Source organism: Amphimedon queenslandica, unplaced genomic scaffold, assembly GCF_000090795.2.
Source record: "Amphimedon queenslandica unplaced genomic scaffold, v1.1 AMPQUscaffold_13278, whole genome shotgun sequence".
NCBI lineage: Eukaryota > Metazoa > Porifera > Demospongiae > Haplosclerida > Niphatidae > Amphimedon > Amphimedon queenslandica.
In genome coordinates, this window is record NW_003546486.1 from 132,628 (window position 1) to 137,985 (window position 5,358).

The 5,358-nt window shown below is 33.3% G+C and overlaps 2 long non-coding RNA genes across 2 annotated transcripts; one reads left to right on the plus strand and one right to left on the minus strand.

Annotated features, from left to right (window-relative positions):
* The first annotated feature begins 6 nt into the window (after positions 1-6).
* Positions 7-571, plus strand: LOC109583818 (uncharacterized). Its single transcript, XR_002185711.1, has 2 exons — positions 7-217; positions 262-571. It is a non-coding gene; the product is annotated as an uncharacterized LOC109583818 (long non-coding RNA).
* A 1,392-nt stretch (positions 572-1,963) lies between these two features.
* Positions 1,964-3,001, minus strand: LOC109583816 (uncharacterized). The gene is made up of 4 exons (XR_002185709.1): positions 2,964-3,001; positions 2,672-2,864; positions 2,118-2,197; positions 1,964-2,067 (listed from the first exon to the last, which is right to left on the minus strand). It is a non-coding gene; the product is annotated as an uncharacterized LOC109583816 (long non-coding RNA).
* Between the last annotated feature and the right edge of the window lie 2,357 nt (positions 3,002-5,358).

Consider the following 5,358-nt stretch of genomic DNA (forward strand, 5'->3'; position numbering starts at 1 on the left):
CTGTGATTCTAGTATTAGCACATACTTTATTAAAGATCAGCCTATTGTCAGTAATTCCTCACAACATGATTTGGGTATCTTGCTCTCTGATAACTTATCATGGTCCAATCACTATTCTTTTATTGTCTCTAAAGCTCTTAAAATCCTTGGTTTGCTTAGGAGATCTTTTAGTACCTCTACTCCAGTGAGGGTTAAGAAGTTGCTCTACTTAACTTTGGTGAGATCTCAGTTAATGTATTGTTCAATATTATGGCATCCTAGATTTATTAAGGATATTATGCTACTCGAAAGAGTACAGCGGAGAGCTACGAAGTGGATTTTGGGAGACTACTCTTCAGACTATAAAGAGAGACTATTGTCACTTCAGATGCTGCCATTAATGATGACATACGAGGTTAATGATGTTTTCTTTTTTCTAAAATCTTTGTCTTATCCATCAGCTGCTTTTGATATTAGGAACTTTATCACATTCTCAACTAATCCGTATCGTCACTACAATCTACTTCATGTTACATGTACAAATAATACTTCGAGGCATTTTTATTTTAGCAGACTACCTAGGCTTTGGAACTCATTACCTACTAAAACTAAAATTAAGTTACTTAATAATTCTTTAGATAAATCTAAACTTATGTTAAACACACTTTTTACTGATTACTTTGTAAATAACTTTGATTCTTCTTTAATTTGTTCGTTTCATTTTTTTATTTACTATGTAATTTTAGGTGGCCAGTCTTGTTACTGTGTTTGCCTTCGATACATCTCTTTTTTGTTTCTTTTCTTTTTGTCACATTTTATAGTATGTATTGTAAAGTTTATTAATAATAATAATAATAATAAAATAGCTCATGGTATTTTTTTGCAATTTTGGCATTTAAGAACAATGGCCGTAACTTGAAAAATTAAAGCTCAAACTTTCTACACAGTATAAGGACGTCAATATGCATCTGAAAATGTAATAAAATTTTTTAATGATTTTGGAGGCATTGTTTAGAAAAAAACCATGGGCTATAGCCTTGGGTATTTTTTCAGAATTTTGGCATTAAAAAAATAGCCGTTACTTGAAAAATTGAAGTCAAAATTAGCTCAAACTTTCTACACAGCATAATTACCTCAATATGTATCATAGCATGTAACAAAAGTTTGGAAAAATTTTGAAGCCATTTTTTGGAATAATAGATCTAGCCTTGAAATTTTTGGCATTTTCTTTAAAATGGTAAAAAATGGTTGTAATTTGAAAAATTGGAGTCGAAATTAGCTCAAACTTTCTACATAGCATATTTTGTATAAGTTGTCATATATCATGACCTAAATGAAGATGTACTTTTCAAATATATTCCAACAGGGACCTTTCTTGGCCAGTGCCTAACGTTCCTCCAAACCTCAGAGTTCACTAGACCACTGAGACCTTCTCCTTCATACAGTGGTAGTTTCTCTTTCTCAATCAGCATATCTCCTCCAACAAGACTCATTCCAACTATAAATACCAACAACAAACAACAAACAACTAACAATAAACAGTTATTATATTGTACCTGGTATTCCATTTCCATCAAGTTCATGCTTTGGGAATTCTCCACCCTGTGCTGGAATAGTTTGTATCCTTGGACCTTCTCTCCATACATTCCTGTTATGCCACCAATGGCACCGTTCTGCTTTTCTTTGAGATAATCAAGGCAAGGAAAGCAAGCAGACATTCCTTTGAACTCTGCCTGAGCAAAGTCAGGACTTTTGATGTCCTCTTGTTCAAGAGGTCTTGTTGTCAGAAACACTGAGTGTTCTTTTGGTAAAATGTGTCGAAGAAGAAGGAGCAAGTCTCAAATAGGAAGAGACCCTCGTAGCAGCAGCTCTGATCATTTTGGCATTATTACAACTCTTTTCTTCAAAGTAACATAAAATCAATAAAAAAACAATGTTACTTTTTAATGTGCATATGTTAATGTGTAATAAAATATACACAAAAATAATAATATAATAATCTGGAATTATTGAAAAGACAATGACAACAGTATGTAATATAACTATGAACTCATCAACTATTAATATGACAGTTAATTAATGCTATTCCTATATAATAAACAAAAAATTTAAAATTGAAATTGTAAGTTAAAAATTACCATATAATCTTTGTTCCTATATTTTCACCTCATTTGGACTGCTTGTTTTTGAAATAGTCCAGCATCTTCATTCAAATTGTCTAAAAATTGAAGTAACAAATCATTCAGTGGTTATGGCAACTGAATCTCATACATACATACATGTAGCTAAGCATAAGAATATGCAGATGTATTCAGAAAAATTATTAAAATGTAAAATTTTCTCCTAGCCAATTTTGACAAAATTAGGTCAAAGGTCATGTACTACAGTACAGGGCCTTTTGCTCAATTTTTGAGCAAATTAAAAAATTTGTAAAAAAAAATCTAAATTACTTAGAATTTACTTAAACTTTCTATGCAACATAAAAACATGTATACAATTTAGGGTAAGCTATAAAAATGAAGAATTCTCTACTTTTAAATTTCAGCAAAATTTGGCCTAAAATCCTGAAGAATAGTAAAGGGACTTTTGCCAACTTTTTGAGTAACTTTAAAAATTAGTAAAAAAAATCCAAATTTGTTCGGAATCAGTTTAAACTTTCTAAACAACCTAAAACATATTTGAAGGGTCAAACCTCAAATAACTGTCATATCTCCAGTTAGTAAAAACCTCAGTCTCTTTCTATATGTAACTAGACTGGTTTAGTGGTCTCTTCCACAAGGAGAGGAGGCATGTGTGAGCCCAATGGCTGCAAGTGTCCTGGAGGATCATCACAAATAATACACAAGATACATACTGAGAGGAGGAGAGATAATGATAGGATAGACCTGGAGAGAATAAAAGATATTATATCACCAGTGATACATTAGGATAATTGAGACACTGAATGATTTAAAAGAAAAGGGGAGAGAGAGAGATAGACTTACATTTTAGACTGAGCCCCACCCACTTAGGATTAGGAAACCACCGCCCACATTCTTATTTATGGGTGTGGCTGGTTGATTAATATTCTTCACAAACAATGTCTAAAGGTCAGTTCCTGTTTTCTTCCTCCTCTTTCTCATCATGTTTGTATTTTACAGGTATCTATCAACTGGGAGGGATATCTCATCACTCAGCTCCTGTAGTAGGTGAATCAGTGTTCCTGTGGGGAGGGCAAAGGCCTGACTTACCTCTAGTTCATGATTCCCCACAAAAGAGGAAATTGTTGTCCACCATTGATAGACTAGAGTTTAGGACTGGTGGTTGGTCCTCTCACGTGACCAGAGGAACATCACCTCCTCTAGGACCTGTAGGATACTTCTGTACTACCAGAATCAATGAAATCTTCTTTTTTGGCGGTGACTGTGGACCGTGCTTTCATAATGACATTAACTCATTTAACAGTCTAACATATGAATGGAGTAATATAATACCAACCAGTGATGCTGTAATGAAGAGAGGGTATGGTGGTATGGTGTGTATGGAGTCTATGGGTACAGAATACCTATTTATGATAGGAGGGACTGGTTCTACACCCACTACATACCAATCACAGTATCAGTATATTCAGTTAGGTAATGGCAGTATTCGTACTAATGAACAGAATTTGTTACATTTATCAACAAGTAAGTATTTATTAATTGATGCATAATGTTAACAATTTATACTCTGGTTGTGATGACATATTTTTTAATTGTTATTTTTCTTACCATTTGCATATTAAGTAGGACGGTGCATGTAACATTGAAGGAGTGAGCATGAGCCATCATTGTATGAAGAGACAGTTGATTTGACTAACTAATTTTGAGTTACATCAGCTACATAAAAAATACAAAATTTAAAATGAAGCCTTCAAGCATGGATGCATCCTACTCCACCTATTAATAATTTGTCGACATGGTCTAATTAAATTTATTGATTAACGTCCCTCACCATTGCTTTGTGTGGGTGAGGGACTAGGTAGTCTGGTTGTCTGTCATTCATTCATTCATTTAGTTTACTGAACTCTAATAATCATTTTACTCCATTTATGAATGATATTATCAAATGTTGTCATATTGAGCCACAACTGACACGTATCTGTGCAAAGTGGAACAAAATGACAAATTTTATTTGATCCTTTTTTGACAAACTGCCAATTTAAAATAAATTACTTCTTGCTATACATGTATACATGTACGGTATGTATATGTACATGATATTTGCAGTGTCATACTTAATAATTCTAATTATACTATCTATTTCTATTTAGGACAATGGATTATTCCAACTATTAGTGGTCAGTGTTGTCCTCCTACTAGTTCCTTTGCTATTCAAAAGATTACTAATAATAAAGCTGTCATGTTTGGTGGAGAAGTGCCTTATGATGATGGTAGAAGTGATGTACTTGTTAATACAGTCTATACATGTCAACTGGAGTCTGATACTACAATAGTAAGTTATCTTATTACTGTATGGGATGTATTTATTACATAGATCAATCATGTTTGGACATTAATACATGTACATACGGGTATAGCTTGTAATTTGAAAAATGTATTTAAATGAGTGTTACATGTGGATTTGGTTTAATAATTTATTTTAACTGAAACTGTACAATTATCACTAGTACTTATATAATTATTTTATAATTAAATGTACAAACTCTTGAGTATAATAGAACAGTGTACATGCATTAATACATTTTATAATATTGATTAATTCATTTTATCTAGCACTGGGAGAGTGTTAAGGTACCAGTAGTAGTACCTGCTAGTGTACAGTGGCCTGTGGAGAGACGTTTTCATGCTATTACTAGTATCATCAGTGACTCACCTACACTAGTAATGATAGGTGGAGAGGGTAATGATGGTCAACTAGTAAATGATAGTTGGTTACTGAATACTAGTCAGTACCAGTGGAGTAAGGTATGTGTATAATGTTATTAGTTTAGAGTGTACATGTGTGTGATACAGTGATTGTACAGTAGTTGTCATGTTAATGTATTGTATTGTATTAATACCTTAGAAATAGTCACTGTGTGCATGTACAGTACATATACCTAATGCATGTACATGTACATGTATATTCCCTTGAATATTTTGTAACATACCGTATACTGGGAAATTTTCACGGCGCTAAATTTTCAAGAAACAAAATTTCACGAAATAAAATTTCGCGAATGGTCCAATAAAGCCCACGTGGTCTCTTCCTGTGGGTGGGGTTATAGGCGTGGTAGAACTCACAGCGCGCACGTGTAAAGGCATGGAGGAGACAGCAGCTTCAACTTCATTTACCATGGATTCGTGTATGAGAGGATTTCATATCTATAAAGACGTCTGGGAACCAACAGAAGAACTG